The sequence below is a fragment of the Capsicum annuum genome, chromosome 1, assembly GCF_002878395.1.
Source record: "Capsicum annuum cultivar UCD-10X-F1 chromosome 1, UCD10Xv1.1, whole genome shotgun sequence".
In the NCBI taxonomy this organism is placed as follows: domain Eukaryota; kingdom Viridiplantae; phylum Streptophyta; class Magnoliopsida; order Solanales; family Solanaceae; genus Capsicum; species Capsicum annuum.
Window position 1 is genome coordinate 113,287,203 of NC_061111.1, and position 18,151 is coordinate 113,305,353.

The following is an 18,151-nucleotide window of genomic DNA, read 5'->3' on the forward strand; positions in this document are numbered from 1 at the left end:
GCGCCAAAAGTATAAGGCACGAATTATAACAACCAAAATGGCATTATTTGCCTATATTATTCAAATAAACTCATGAAAAAACCCACCTCTTTCCCAAGAACATTAATTCAAACTTTTCCTCTCAAGAACAAAAGGATTCAAGCTTCAATTTCAAGGTTCCTTCACGAATTCATTCAATTAAGGTATGTGGGGTTTTGAACAAGGTTAATCTTTTAACATTGTGCCTAAATGTATAATTTTTAAATTGAATTTATATGTTTGAAGTTAGGGTTCATTCCCAAATCCTCATGTGTTGAAAGCATAGAATTTTCATGTGATTTAAGGGACTAAAGAGCATAAGAGTTGGACTTATTCATGCTTTAAACTACAAGTTTGATATTTTGTTTTGAATTCCATTACTTTGATTAAAGTATTAGTTTTCCTTCATTATGGGATTTCACATGTCCAAGATGCGTTTGATTTATGTTCTCCTTAGTAGTTTGAACTCAATTCATGTCCACGTATGATTCCATGAAAAGTTAGATTATCTCATGCTTTAAGTTTCAATCTCTCATGTTATATTCAAGAAAATTTCATGTTATATTATCAAGTTATGATCTTAGTCATGTACCTATGCTATTTTCTTATGTTTTAAGACATTTCTATGTTCAAGTTCATGATTCTCATATGTTTGATGAAATGTCTATGTTTTGGATTTTTGAACTATGATTACATACCTCTGTATTTCAATTTTGATATCATATTTTCATGAACATTCAGTGTTGGTAGGTTATGAACACCCGATACCTACGTGTTTTACTTGATTTCAGATTTTCAAGAATTAATTTTTATTAATTACTCAGTTGTTATGATCATGATAAGCAATGTTAGTTGTTATGCTCAGTTGAATTTAGTTTACTCCAATATCAGTGTCAGTTTAGTTGGGTGTAGGATTTAACACCGAGCGAACCTAGGGATGGGGGCTCACATGCTTGTAGAAGGTGTGACCTTTAGTAGCAGTCCCTGATTTCTAGAACTACTTAGCCGTTGTAGGTTTGAGATATCTTTCTGCCAGTTAAGGGTTAAAATATATCTCATGAGAGCACCTACCAGTAGAAGGTGACTCCCTATTCCTTTGGGATATCATCCTTGTGGATCCACATCGTTAGCCTCCTGTTAGTACCCGTGGCATAGTACTAACACCCTTCTAACTGGGATTATAGGTTAGATCCCAATTAGCTCAGATTGGGGCATATTGGTTACATGATCCCTCCTACAGTTTCAGTTAGTATCTCAGTATATCTCAGCTCAGGTTTGCTTGACCAAGCATACAAATTGTCAGTTATTTAGTTATACAGATTTCAGCCTTTCAACCTTTTATCTTACATATTACTTTTGTATTATATTTATAAATGGTCTCGCATTCTCAGATATTATATATTCATGCATTCATGCTTACTATAGTTGTATATTCAGATCCTCGAGTTATGCCAATCTATTTTTCAGTTCAAATGTGTATGATTTTTTGTCAGTTTCCATCAAATAGTTCTAGACCTAGTATCCATACATGATCCTCAGTTCTATTTTATAACATGTTCAGCTTCACATGAGATGTACATACAATATTCATGCTTTTACTGCTTCCCAGCTTCAGTTTGTTCTTATTTCTACAAAAGTAAAGATTTTTAAAAACAGTGATTCACCAGCTTATCAGATTATGTTTGTTACTTATGTACTAAGATACTTTAGCTTTTAGTTTATCTCTGTCTCTTGGTGAGTCTACTAGTACTTAGCATGCATGTTTTTAATATTATGTACCTATTTAGCTTTACTTATTGCATTCACCCCCACTTATGCAGTACATTCCAAAGTACTGATCCACATATATGTCTATGTGCTACATTGTCTTATAATGTTGTACCAGTTATAGCCTAAACATCATAATCAGATAGTTGCAGCTTCCAGCCAGCAGGTGATGAGTTCTTCTATTTCAGAGACTCCAGTCAGTTGTAGCTCATGTACTTTATTTTGATTATTAATGTGTATTGATTTATGGTAGTTGGAGGCATATCCCAGCTATCTATAGTTAGTATAGTAGAGGCTTCATAGATGGTTAGTAAGAGTCATGAAATGTAAATTCCAGTTCTCTCTTCAGTTTTATCAGATTGTAAACTTTATCTGTACAATTTTTATTAGATTATGTCATGATTATATTTCCGCATAGAAAATTTAGCTATTTTATATATTCTAAATCAGTTGCTAAAGTATCATGCCCGTTTATGGGTTAGCTTGGGATCACTTGTGGTTCTAAGCACCATGTTACGACTAAAGGTTAGCCTTGGGCCGTGACACATACCGTGGCCACTGAGGCCCTTTTTAAACCATTTTGATTTATTTATCCATTAATGTAATGTGATAGCTTAGAACAATAAACAAAACCATGTAATTAAACATATTTCAAAATCAATTATGCAAGTGATTCGAGGTTAATACCAATTCCAAATCGAATTCCATAAAATTTAAGGGAATCCACAACCCTATTCCTATCACCATACCCATGCACAATTTTAGTTTAAATATCATGAAATAAAGTATGAAAAACAATTCCAAAACTATGGATAAAACGAACCAAGTTGTAATCATACAAAACCTTCAACCCATTATTCAAAACCCAATAGTTAAATTCATATAAACCATGATTAAACAAATGCTTTTATATAAAACCAAGTTAGGAAAGAGGTAAATGCCTGATACAATTCAAATAGCCACCTTAGGTTTCAATGACATCATTCGAAGTCAGTACATGGGACATCAAGATTTGGTTGCATTAAGAAAATGGGATCCTACATAGAGGGACCGATTTGAGTACACCAAAGAGCAATCCCACGTGTGAAAGATTGCTTGGAGCATTGAAGATTAAGGACTCATGTTTTTGGGCCTTCATTAAGGATATTTTGGTTACTTATCCCTGTCCAAGTAATACTCCATGACCACCCCTTTTCATTAAGGGTGTTGTGTTCATTTTGTTATATAATAAGTTAGACTAGAAATAGGTTCTATTAGTTTATTTGCTAGTTTGTTTATGAAAGATGAAAAATTGAAACACTTGAAATCCTCTCTCTTGAGAGTATACCACCTTAGTATAGTCTTAGTTAGGACTTGGAAGAGTCATCCTTAGTATAGGGCTTGGAAAAACCAATATTGTTCTTTGCTTGGAAACGGTGGATCTTGAGGTGAGTCGATTACCTTGGCGGTCACCGTAAGAGTACGGTTTTGATAATTACATTCATTAAGGGTTAATGTTGAAATATAATTGGTTCTTAATCTTGTAATAAGCTTGGTCTCACTATCTATCCTTTTATTATTTTGCAAATCCGTGTGTTTTTGTGTTTGCCATCTTGTATTCCTTTGTGTTGCTTGTTCTTGTCATGTTTTGTGGACTGTTTTGGCATCTTGGTGGACTGATTTGTATCATTTAGTATCAGAGCCATCATTGATTTCGTTCCCACGAGATCAATCTTGGGCTTGCTATCTTGTAAAATCACAAAAATAGTGTTGGAAAAACTAAAAAAAACACAAAAAAAGTAATCTATCCCGTTTTTATGTTTGGGCCGAGATTCGAGACTTGGTTTTCTTATTTTTTTTGTGTGTTTTGTTGATTCTAGTATTAGTCCCTTCTTCACTAACACTAATAGAGTCTATATCTAAATTTGAGCTAAATCCAAGTGGTTCTTGAATGTTAGAAGGTTGTTGATATTGTTGTTAAAGATTGGTGGCTGGGAAAATATTTTGTTGATGTTGTTGTTGAAGATTAGTGGCTGGAAAAACATTTTGTTGATGTTGTTGTTGAATATTAGAGCTTGAATATGTGTTGTTGATGTTTGGGAGGTCCAACGTTAACCTTAGAACTCCAAGATTCAATGTTGTGTTCTTGATGTTCTTCAACATCTTAATATCTAGTTGAAGAGAAAGTGGTTTGTTTGATCTAAAATCAAAGAAGAAAGAAGGTGTGGTATTTTTAGTCTTGAAACACATTCCAAGACTATTATAAAATAAGAAAGGGGGCCAAAAGAATTTCAAAAGGTCTTATTACCAAAAGAGAGAAAGGAGTCTTCCCAAGACCTACAAAAGAGGAAAGGGGGACAAAGACTTCAAAAGGTGTTTTTCCAAAAGGGTGAAAGAAAAGTCAAGCCTTTTTTTTGAACATTGAAAGCCTCTAAGTCTTTTTGTTTCCCTCCCAAAACCAAAAATACACTCTTCCAATTTAACATTGATCAATACAAATTGAAAACAAGAAAAAAATTTCTCAAAACTTTCGACAATTTTCAACAACCAATGAGAGGCTGCCACATCATCACCAAAAGTGCTTAAGCTCAAAAATTTTAGATTCTTAGTTTCATTTTATTGTTTCATTAGTTTCATGTCTTGATTCTAGAATTAATTAACAACTATTTATCACCTACTTAGTTGTAGATTAATTGTTGAATCCATTTCTTTTGTGTCTTCGTTATTTGTGTGTTTTTCTCATTTTTAACTCGTAGTAACTTCTTTGTTTCAAGTTCGTAAGTAAATTTTGTTTTTGTGTCTTGAGTTGATCAAACAAGAATCCATTCCAACCGCCAAGTAGAATTGACATCCTATTGACTACCGGAGTATAAACAACTTTCAATATTTGCCGCTCTAATTGTGAGAATCACAAAGGTGGGTGTATAGGATGGTCGGTGAGGAGCTTTTACTACTAATCTTGTTTGTTCATTGTGTTGGTACAAAGTTGATATAAGGGGAACATGCCTTCGATAGATGGGGTTATGGTGACTAAACATGAGAGACTATGATTGTAGTAAAGGGTTTTATGGCTACAGAGTTGAGGGAGATTGTGGAGGCTATGAAAATAGCCATGATCAAAACTTGGGCAGATTTGAGCGTTATGGTTTTGAGGGAGAAAATGAGGTGAATGAAGTGCCTAGTGCTTATGGTGAACTTGGATATGATGTAGGACCTCGAGATGGATCTTATGATGACATAGAGGCATGTGAGGAGTCTTACACTTCTCACTTCGAACTTATTAGGTATAACCCTCTCGTTCATAAAGCTTATGAGAGCTATGATGAGAGTACACATGAGAAGTGTGAATATTCATATCCTCCACGTCGTAGTACTTCTTATCAAGGTTGATATAGTGTGAATGGTTATACTAGCTCTAGTAGAGGTTGTCCAACGAGAAGAAAAGGGTATGCGTCTCCTAAACCAAGAGGTACTCGTGTGCCTTACAATGTTGATCCGAGAAGGAGTGTACACTCCGGAAAGGTGACCATTTATGGGATATCGGGATGCCTCATTGTGTTAAATGATAGGTACTATAGAAACTACATCCTTCCATCCATGGTTGACTACTTGGGGTTGTTTCACGAGCCTTTACTTGTTCCATATTTCTTGGACGGGTTTAAGGTTATCGAAAGGGTCAAAGTTGTCTTCTACCAATTTGAATACCATGAGGAGGTGTGGTGCGATATTCTTCCATTGAAATACGATCATGTATGCTTAAGTGCCGATTGGTTTGCACATCATAGAGTTCCAAATGTGCAAAATTGGCCTAATGTTGTAAGAGATCGGTAGGGAAATCACCTCGTGACATACATGCTGCCTGAGCCGCAAAGAAAAGTGAATACTAACTCCAATCCAAATGCTTATGAGATACAAAAGATTGAGAGAAGTAAGGGTGTGCAAGGTGGTAATCCAAGAGTGGAAAAAGAAGAGGTTGTGTGGAGCGAAGTGAGGGGATTGCCACCAAACCGAGCTAACATTGTTTGTCCTTCTATTTCTAAGGACATTTGTGTAGGTACCAACATATCAAGTGAAGGAGAGCAATGCCTAAGTGAAGTTGCTTTCCAAGATTGTGGACGACCTTCACAACACATCAAAGGAGAGTCGACTTAAGAACTTCAAGGTAAAATATCTAATTCTTACACTTTTATGCATGTATATGATAATTGTGTGGCTAGTATCCCATTGAGTTTGAGTAATAGCTTACTTACTTGTGAGTCTAATGATTCTTTGCCTTTTGTTGATGATGTACATGTTGTAAGTATGGATACTGATAACGCTCAACTTACACTTCAATTTAGTGCAAGGCGGTCGTCGTCAATATATTTACCCAACTTTAGAGTTGGGGTTGAATCCATAGGGAACAATGTGAGTGGCGATTAAACTAGTTTGAAACTACAACTACAAGTTAAATTCAAACAAATGATACGAAAAAATAAAATGGGGGTTTAGGTTTAACAAGTTGTTGTTTGTCGCTTTACTTTCGATGTTTGTAAATTAAGAGTTTATGAAATGACCAGAATTATGTTCACTAGGGCTTTCGGTACATGACTGATTTTAAAAGTGGTTCAAGATTCTCACAGTGGGTAGGATAGCAAGCTATCTATATTGATATTATGCTTAAATATCTCTCGACCTACTTAAGTTTTTAACTCCCTAATCCTCTCGGACTTAGGGAATTTCTATTTACGGCCCAAATTTTACCTCAGGTTAACCAACCTTGTTACAACACTGATTATTAAATGAAGTATTTCTGAGTCCTTGTTGATAATTCACTTCCTACTATATTTGATTTCTTTCTCAAGAAAATCAAAGTAGGTGTATCTACTATTTGCAACCAACAGACGTTAATTAAAACTTCAGAATTATCAAGAGATCCTACCACCTATTGAATCTTGAATACTTAGCACCTCATCAAGACCTAACCCTAGATCCCATAATTCAAGTTAAGGGAGTTTAGCCACTCATGATGCAATGAAAAAAACACATAATTGAATTCATGATTTGAAAGATAAACTTACAGAGATGAATAATGACCAGTGAATCGTAGATTAGATCACAAAGAAAAATCCCAAAAATACTGAGAATAATCTCTCGATATAGCTGTGTTGTTAAAGTCTAGGAGTAGAGAGAGAAAATATTAGAGTATGTTGTCAAAACTCAAAGTGTCAAATAACGTCTGGAAAAACCCTAAAACAAAGCTTTAAATAGTTTACCCTAAATAAGGAAACAAAATCAAGGTTACAGCTTTTCCTCGGAATAGACAATGATATTCGTGATAACTTATCAGGAGTCTGATGACTTATCACGAATGTCGTCAGCTCCTCTTTACTTTTGGCTCTTGCTGTCTAAGACTGACAATAACGATAATGGCTTATCAGGATTTTGATGGCTTATCAAGAACATCATCACATTTCTGCTCCAATTCTTATGTCCTATCTACGTCTGACGGTATTATTGACGCCTTATCACCATCCTGATGGCCTATCACAAAATATCGTTAACTTTTCCGGCTGAAACTCATCTCCTGTTTAAGGCTGATGTTGTCTTTTATAGTTTATCATTGGGCTGACTACTTATCATGAATGTCGTTAGCTACACTTGTCTTTTATTTGCTTCACATTTCAGCCTTTTTGCTTTCATTATTTTTGGTTCCCCTGCATCTCAATATTTACTGCAAAATCAAAGTAAACTAATAAAAAACAACTAAAGTTGATCAAGATCTTGCAATTATTTAGAGTTAAAAGCCTCAAATGTGTTAGCATAGGATCACACATCAGATACACTAGTTGATCCTATTGATGACCAAATTGACTCTTCTTGTAAGATTAATTTATGTCCACCTAATGTTGAAGCCTATATGTTGAAGGAAAGTACATCGTCTTGTGTAATTGGTGTTGATCAACCTATTTGTAAAAATTGTCCTCCACTTGAGTATGTGTGTGATACGATTAATCAAACTCAAGTGAGTGAAGTATTTGAAAAAGTTGGTCAATAAAGGGGAGTGAACCCGAGAGCTATTCTTGGGACAATCTTTTACTTGAAACCGCTTTAAAACTTGATATTAATCTCGTAGAGAGTGAGGAACTTGCTTGTTCCAAATCTTCCTGTGGGTTGGATCATGCACTCTTTAGGTATAATGTCTTGTTTGAAAATGATATAAACACTCTTAATGAGCCTAGTGGTAAAAAAGATGGTATAGCTTACCTTAGAGGCTATAGCCTATATGTTAACCCACTATGGTGTGACAACATTTCTCCTAAAAATGGAAATTTATTGTTGAAAGATGAGAGTACTCTTAAGGGTAAGGAATGTGTAGTCTTGGAAGTTACTCCTTCTACTTTGTGTGACTTTATTGTTGAGACAACTCATGGTGATGATTGGGAAACTAGTAGTGAGTACACATATGAGGGCACCTTAGTAGAAGTCGACTTGAGTGGCACTTTTCTCTACTCTTTATTTTCTTTCGATGATATGTATACTATTGTAGAGAGTATGTCATTTAGTTTAGGTGGAGACCACGGGAAAGGGGAGTGTTGTCTAGACCCGCATCTATGGCCACTCTTCCCATTTGACCCTGGTGCCAAAAATAGAAATGGTGATGTTGGTGCACCCAACTTGTTGCTTGGTTTACATGACAAACAAAGTATCATTTTTGGTGAATTCTATAGCCAAATCCTTTGTGAATTTTCCATTAATTATGTAATATTTAGTTCAAAGGATCCTTGGTTATATTCTAAATATGTGCAACCTTGGCATGTTGAGGTGATTTGTCGTGCTTACCCTAACCCTCATGCCTTGAGGAGTTTGTATTTGTATGTCCTTTCTTTGGTTTTGCAAGGTTTGGATTCGAGGTTGAATCCTTTTCAAAAAGGGGAGGATGATACGATTCAAATGGCGGTCTTAGCTTTCAGTGACATCATTTGGAGTCAGTACATGGGGAATCAAGCTTTGGTCGCATTAAGGAAATGGAATCCTACATGGAGAGGCCGATTTGAGTACACCAAAGAGCAATCCCACGTGTGAAAGATTTCTTGGAGCATTGAAGATTGAGGACTCATGGTTTTGGGCCTTCATTAAGGACATTTTGGTTACTAGCCCTGTCCAAGTAACACTCTATGACCACTCCTTTTCATTAAGGGTATTGTGGTCATTTTGTTATGTAATAAGTTAGACTATAAATAGGTTCTATTAGTTCATTGTCTAGTTAGTTTATGAAATATGAAAAATTGAAACACTCGAAATCCTCTCTCTCGAGAGTAGACCACCTTAGTATAGTCTTAGTTAGGACTTGGAAAAGTCATCCTTAGTATAGGGCTTGGAAAAGCCAATATTGTTCTTTTCTTAGAAATGGTGGGTCTTAAGGTTAGTTGATTACCTTGGCGGTCACCGTAAGAGTGTGGTTTTGATTATCACATTCATTAAGGGTTAATGTTGAAATATAATTGGTTCTTAATCTTGTAATAATCTTGGTCTCACTATCTATCCTTTTATTATTTTGCAAATCCGTGTGTTTTTGTGTTTGTCATCTTTTATCCCTTTGTGTTGCTTGTTATTCTCACGTTTTGTAGAATTTTTGGCATCTTGGTGGATTGATTTGTATCAACGCCTGAAGACACTAAAAAATTCAGAGAGAAAACCCCAATTTGAAGCCTAGATGATCAATTCTCTTAAAAACCCTAATTGTTCTTGGTTGGGAAATTTGAGAGATAAAAGTGTTTATGTCATGTCAATTGGTGGAAATAGGGATAAGGGAAAGATTTTAAGTCATGGAAAGTAATGGGATGGAAGGAAAAGACCATAGTGCCCTTAATGAAATCGTGCAGGAAATATAACTCCCAGTCATTATGGGTCTCGTAATGACTCATGGTCACTGGTCATGAGTTATCACCATGACTCATAGTATAGGTAGAACATTTAGGCACCTTGAATGGTAAGGTTATGTGTCATAGCTTATGACTCGTGACCAGTCTTTACGACTCATAGGGTCCCAGTCGTAACCACAACAGAAATAATGGACCATCTTACTAATTAGACCATGATTGGCACTATACAACTCATAAGGAGTCGTCATGACTCATCACCTGAGCCGTACCTCGGATAGTGATAATTAAACCCAAAAATTTTCAGGGTCCAAAACCTGGGTTATTTCAAAACCACTTGATCGGCACCCCTATTTAAATAGATGTGGATCATCTTATACATACGAGCGTGAATCAAAGCACAACTTTTTCTTTTGCTGACTCATTGCTTTAGGAGGATACATACCATTCAACGATAGGTTCACTATATCTGCGTACCACAGGATCTTTGTTATATTTAGTGCTAATAGTTGTTTATGTAGAAATTCTTTCCTAATATGCCTATTTTCAACTACATGAGATCGATCTTTTAACCTTGATAAATAATCTGCCACTTAATTTTCTATCCCTTTTCTATCTCGAACCTCTGATCAAATTCTTACAGTAGCAAAATTCATCTGATGAGTTGTGGTTTTGCATCTTTCTTATTAAATAAGTATCTAATTACAACATGGTCAGTATGAACTATCACATTTGTCCCCGCTAGATAGGATCTGAACTTATCAAAAATATACACTAGCGCCAATATTCCTTCTCAGTGATAATGTAGTTAGTTTAGGAAGAATCTAGAGTCTAGTTGCATTGTATATGGAATGAAAACCTTCTCCTTCCATTGACCCAACACCGCTACCACTGCTGTGTTGCTAGAGTCACACATCAACTCAAAAGGGGAGCTTCCAATTAGGAGCTATCATGGTAGGATCCTTTATCAACTTTCTCTTTAACTCATTGAATGCCTTAATAAGATCATCCCCAAGTTCAAACTTCACTTCCTTTTCCAAAAATTTACACATTGGTCTAGCTACCTTTGAGAAATCCTTAACGAAACCCCTATGGAATCCTGCATGCTTGAGAAAGCTATGTACACCTTTGATTGACATTAGGGGTGGAAAATTTTCTATGACCTCTACTACTTTTGCTTGATCGACTTCCAATCCTCTCTACAATATTTTATGGCAAAGGAAAATGACTTTCTTGACTAAAAAGTTTCATTTCTCCCAATTTAACGCCAAATTTATCTCCTTACATCTCTATAGGACCTTGTCAAGATTCTACAAACACATTGAAAATAAGTTACCAAAGATAAGGAAATCATCCATAAATACCTCAACAAAGTCTTCTACTATGTCATAAAAAATAGCCTCATTCTCCGCTGTAATATGACTGGTACATTGCACAATTCGAAGGGCATCTTCCTGAAGGTATATGTCTTATAAGGACAAGTGAATATGGTATACTCTTGGTCTTCTGGTGCTATGGCTATCTGATTATAGCTAGAATATCTATCTAAAATATAGTAATACTCCTGCCCAAAAATTCTATCCAACATCTAACCAATGAAAAAGATTGCGTATTGATCCTTGCGGGTGGCATAATAAAGCTTCCAATAATCCATGAAAATTCTTCCCCCAATTATTGTGTGAGTTGAGATCAAACTCGTCCTTGTCATTAGTCGTCACTGTTATGCCCCCTTCTTTGGAACACACTTAACCGAGCTTACCTATCCATTATCTAAAATAGGGTACATAATGACTGCATCCAACCACTTGATCGCCTTTTTTCTTACCACTTCTTTCATGAATGGGTTTAATTTTCTTTAGTGATGCACACTTGATTTATACCCTTCCACTATAAATATCTTATGTCCGTAGAAGGTGGGACTTATCTCCTAAATATTTAACATCTCCCACCAATAGCTTTCTTCCTCCTTTTTAGTACTGTAAACACCTCTTGAACCTGTACATCTAATAATACTGTAGACAAAATAATAGTTAAGGTCTCATTATTCCCCATAAAAGAATATTTGAGGTAGGGAGGTAATGCCTTCAACTCTAATTTTGGAGCTTTCTCAACAGATGACTTACGATGAGGGACAATGGCTCTGTTTAGAGGCTCGAGTTTGCCCTTATAAATCAAAATGCATGCTACATATAGAATCTAATCATCTTATTAGACTTTCCATCCCCAAAGATGTCATATCCCACCAAAGCTCTTTCTAAGGGATCCTTAGAAGTAATAAATGGGAGCTTTGACTCAAGATCTACTACTGTGATGGCAGACAATTTCTCATAAATAGCTGGCAACTTCATTGCTTTGTACACATCAAATACCTCAATCGTATCATGAGCTGACATAATTATCTACCCGATGACTACATCTATCAACTCATTCCTAGTATTAAAAAATGGATGTCTCAAAATAAATGGGACTTTTAGATATACATAAAAGTCCAATATAACAAAATCCACAAGGAAAATAAGTGAACCCACTTACACCAATACATTTTAACTATTTTGTCAGGCCTAGCAAGTGACCGATTAGACAACTACAAAATCACTGTGGTGGGCCTCAAACTACCTAACATCATCTCCTTGAAAAAATATATGGGCATTAATTTATGTTGGCTCCAAGATCACACAATCCCTGAGCACTAATAGACTACCTAATAGTGATTTGAATAGTAAAACTTCCTAGATCCTTGAGCTTCATATGCAGTCTATTCCAAATAAATAAGGTGCACTCTTTAGTAAGTGCAACAACAACATACTCTCTCAACTTGTTGTTGCTTTGCACAATATCCTTGATGTATTGGCATACTTAGGAGCTCTCTGTAGAATATCAACAAGAGGAAGATTAGTGTGCACCTTTTTTAACAAGTCAATAAATATTTGAAAACAAGCTTCCTCTTTTTGTTTTTTCAGCCTTTATTGGAATGGGGGAAGTGGTTTTACATTTGTTAAAATACTCTTACTATTAATATTTTTCTTAACCTCTGATTGCTTCTTATCTCCAACCACAATCTTAGGAGTTGCTTTTTGGGCTTTAACTCTTCTAATTGTATACCACTTTAAGTAAAAATCGATTAACCTGCTTGAGATTTTGATCCGAGTCACTCAATATACCACTTTGAGGTTTGGTGTTTTGTTCCCCTACAATTTGGCCCATCTAAACCTTAAGAATCTTTGTGGCTAACTGTTGATTTTGAATGTCAACAACTTTTTTTTCTTGGTTAGCTATGATTTGCTTCAGCATCTCCTTAATATTGGTAGACTGAGTATTATACCGACCACCCTGATCCTATTACTCAAGGTTCTAATTCCCCATTTGGTTCTTATATTGATTAATACTCTGCCCTTAATTTCCACCCCATGAGAAATTAGGATGATTCTGCCAACTTGGATTATAAGTGTTTCTAAAATTTGATTACCTTAGTATTGAGCATTACCCACAAAGGTTACTGATTCTGGATTCAATACATAGGCATATATTGAGTGATCACATTACCACATACCTCCACCAAGTCTGAGTTTATTGTACTATATTTACAGGAGCTTTTTGATACCTAAATTCAAGTTAGTAAATTGAGTGTTCATTTGATTCTAAAAAGAGTCAATCTGTGCTGTAATGGATATCAATTGGTCCACCTCCAACAATTCTGCTGTTTTCTTTGTCGTACTTCTCAAAATATCTGTTCCATTCCAAATTCCCCTAAGAGATATACTTTAGAAGTATGCAAAACTCATCATGTGTATTTTCTTTGGCTTGTCCACCAGTTGCTAAGTCTAAAAGAATTGTTGTGTTGGGATCAAGAGTAAAAGTATGCAACAAAACATTATTAGTTTGATGGTAGTGTACTCAATCACAAAGCATGGATTTGAACCTTTCCCAAGCTTGATATAGTTTTTCACCATCTTTCTATCTGAAGCTCAATATTTTATTTATCAATTTCCAAGTCTTTCTAGATGGAAAGAAATAGATTAGAAACTTCCTTGCCAGATCATTCTAGGTGGTGATGGAATTAGGTGGTTCATTCCCTAACCACCTCTTTGCTTCCCCTAATAGAAAAAAGAAAAAAAGGGTGAGTCTCATGTAGTCAGATGAGACTCCTATGGGAATGTAAGTGTCCCTAATATCAAGAAAGTTCTATAAGGTGCTATTGTAGATCTTTATGAGATAGGCCTATAAATTGTCCACTGGTGTACAATAGTTTCACCATATTCCATTTGAGCTTGAATCGACCTCCTGCATCTGGTTTTACGAATACTAGATGTGACATTATTGTCGAGTGGGATTTCCAGCTCACGAACTGGCCTATTATTGCAATTTCCACAGGAACAAGTTCTACCTGATCTTCTAGCTAAAGTTGTTGAATTGGATATTAAAGAGCTTCTACGCTCTACAATTGATGAAATAATTGTTGAGGCTTCAAATATGATTCAACCAATTATCTTTCTCTTTTCAGCTCGAGGTACGAATTAGACTTATAAAATCAGCCGCTAAGATTAAGTTGTCAACACTTGTATAATATTATTGAGAATAAAATTCACATAATCACTAATTTATTGAGTCCCAAACAATTGTGCCAATAACTTGTTATGGCCAACCGCATACGCAAGTGTACGTGGTCTAACAAGTAATATTAGTGGCTCTTTGAGAGCCAAATATCAAACCCATAGGGACTAAAAGCTTAGAAATTTGCTTAATTGAATCTCTAATAATATTTCAAATAGGATTTGTGATATATCAAGATGATTTATGAAATTTTGAAAAACTAATAGTGTACAAAACATAATAAAATTAGACAATCACAGTTGATCAAGGTTGTAATCAACATCGAGGGAGAATTTTAGGGTCAAGGCGCTTGTTGTAATCATATAAATCGTTACTCTCTCATTGGTTATATTGTATATCAGGCTATTGATTCATAGGGTTGATAGTGTGATTATGGTCTTTCAAGCCTCTAATTAATTATGTAATAGGATATTGCAACTATATTATTGAGAGGGGATGCAATTATCTAATTTAGATGCATTTGGCTATATTTTTGTATTTGAACCAAATAAGGAGTTTTAAGTATATTCCTATCCTAGACACAAAACAAATCCTTGTTTTAAGAAAGATGAGAACTTGTTCCTTAAAATCCCCTTTCTATCTTAACAATTCTCCTTGTGGATCATAAAAGGATTATAGAAGTATCTTAATGTCCACAAGGAATTAAAATAGTAACACAAGTGTTTAAGAACAACCCATGCAATAATTCAACATTAAACCAAATTGAGAATATGAAATGTAATCATACGTTCAACCTTAACCCCAGAACAAGGGTCTTTAGTCACTCATAGTTCACAATAAAACAACAAAGTGCATGCTATTCAGAGTACAGAAATATAAGTAGAAGAATTTACAGAAGATGAACCCTAATGAAAACCCTTAGCCTCTGTAATCTTCTCCATAATACATAATCCTTCTCAAAAACATTCCTGGGTATATATAGATTAATGGTGAAATTACCTTTAAGCCCTTGAGCATTTCTTTAATTAAAAGAGTCAACTGCAGCATGATCTACCCGTGTATTGCATGGCCCAATACACAACCCCAAGGGGTGCGCCAAAAGGCCTATCACATATTTCCAAGGAGCGCGGCGCTAGGCCTGCTCGGAGGCCTATGCTTGCTTGCTTCTTGCCCAAGCAACCTCGTCTCTTATAATCCTCTGCTATCTCAAGTCTCTGTATGCCTTATTCACTCCTTAAATAGTACTAATCATGTAGGTTAGCACATTTACATCAAAAGTATTGGTAAACACACTTACACATAATAATTTATTTTCCAAACCTAGGTAAACTATGGGTAAAATGGTGTTTGGCTGTATAAATATGCCCAAGATCATTTATTTCTTTCATTTTCAAACTTTATTTTTTGAATTTGTTTTGTACCCGACTTAAAAATAGTCGATATGGGTATCATTAGCTTTTTTTTTAATGCGTAGATGTTATATTTTTATAGGGGGTGAGGATAACTTGGGTAAAGAAATAGATAAATAGATCTATTATAGATCTAATGGATCTATTTTTATTTGTGCGTGTATATTTCTTAACTTCTCTAAATATTTTTATTTTTAGTGTATTTATTTTAATTTTATTAATATTCATATCTTGGGGGGGGGGGTGTGATTAGATGGTATTTGATTAAATGTTTTACTGTAATATTCTTTAGTTTCTTCTCTTAATCTTTGTAATTCTTGTATATTATTTTGGAGGTATTCTAATTATTCTATATCTTTTGTTCTAAAATATTCAATTAAATTCTCTTTCATAAGTATTTCTGTTACTCTTATTTCTTCCATATCTTGTCTCCAATATTTTAAATACTCATAGTCTATCATTTTATCCTAAAGTAGTTGTGATACTACAAATTTCTTTGTAATAATTTATTCTAATTGTACTAGACCTGATATTAAATTCTAGATTATCTATTTCGCTAATTATCCTTTCTTTTTCGTCTATGAATAATTCCATGTCTAAATCATATTCTAAACTTTCTTTTAATTCTAGTTGTTTTATGATTTTATTTATCCAAATTAATCTTTCTTTTAATTGTTTTCTTTCTTTCCTAAGCTGGTTTCTATAATTAATTTCTTCGTATAGCCAACTTTGTTTTTCTCTAACTCTTTGTATATATTCTAGCATTTCTTAATCTGTATAATATTAATCTGAATAATTATCTAGGTAGTAATAGTGATTGTCATCACTTAAGTATATTTCTCCTAACTCGTCTTCTATCTGATTTATATCTAACTCTTCATTTTCAATGTTAACAATTTTTTTCCATAATATTTTCTTTACGTCTATAATTTCTATATCTCTAAGTATGTATAAAACTAGTACTTCAAAATTATCTGTCATTTAGGTGGGTTAATTAAATGTTTTTTCATAATATTCTTTAGTTTTTTGTTTTAATCTTATTAATTCCTCTATATTTTCATTAAGGTATTCTATATATTTTATATCTTTGGCTCTCATATATTCTTCTAAATTTGTTTTCATTAGTTTTTCTGTTAATTGTATATTTTTCATATCCATTTTCCAATATTCGTAATTTATCATGGTTGATGTGTAGGTTTGGTATGTAAGTATTTATAAGAGTAGTTAGGTAGGTGAGGTATGTAATTTATTCTAGTCATAAAATGTTTATCAAATATTTTTTCTAATATGACTTTTCTTATATCTACAATTTCTATATCCTTAAGTACATACAAAACAAGTATTTTAAATTTATCTAACATTTCGTCAGATAAATAAGTATTCATTTTTCATATGATGCTTTTTCAAAATATTACCTTCAATCATACACATAACAAAATATGATCATTTTAGATTACTATATACTAGATTATTCTTAAATAACATGTTCTTCGGTCACTATTAGCATGATAATCTGGATACTTTTCCCTTAAACAACGCCTCTACTCTGGTTACTCCCCTATCACGGCTTTCTTGTCTCACTGGTTTCACCTTTAGAATGACATAGTTCTTAGGGATTTTTCTCCTGTTCCACTTTGCTAATAAACTTCTTAGCATGCTATTTTTCGAATAATTATACTATAAAGTAACTAACATGAACTTATTTTATCATATCATGATTGTCAGAAATTTAGGAATTTAGCTATTCATAACCATAAATAAATATACCTGTTCTGGTAGATTCGATAATTCTTGGCTTTGTTCATCCATAGCTTTTGCTTTGAAATATATTTTTTTATTAAATATTCAAAAAAAATTTGTTTACAAAGGAGAGATTTTTGCTTCAATACATGAAGACTTGCCCTTAACTTGCCGGAGGCTTACATATTTATAGCCTAAGAAAACGCGTAAAACATATCTACACTGTTCTTACTTTACACATGCCTTATTTTTTACAAAGTGGGTGCTAAAAAGTCTTAAAGGCTATTAATAGTAGGTACAAGAAAGTCAAAAAGTAATAATGGCACTAAATTTCAAAAAATCTAATCTACTATCTCTTTACATAAAGAAATTTCAGGAAAGGCTAACTTTTATTCCATATGTCATTTTCCCTGTCTCCTTCCATTATTGCTCCATTGATTTTTATCTTCTACCTAACATCCTTATCTTCTTGGTTTTATTATAGCTGGACTTCTGGGATAATATTATCTCCTCCATTACATTTCAAACATTGATGGTCTGGATATGTGTGTCCAATCATCTTGCAATATCTAGTTAATAATCCATCTGAAATAAATCCTTTCTTAATTGCTCTTGCAGTAGATAGTTTTTCTGGGTTTGGTATTTCTATATTCTGAAATAGTTTGCCAATTCAGTGCTTTATTTGTCGAGTCAATCTTCCGTAAGTAACGTCATTATCGATTGTCTAACATCTTCCATACCTGTTTGTCGTACCTCTCTTGAATTTGAATAAATCATTTAATGGTCTCTTGAATAATAGCTCCATATTGGGTTTCCATTGATGTA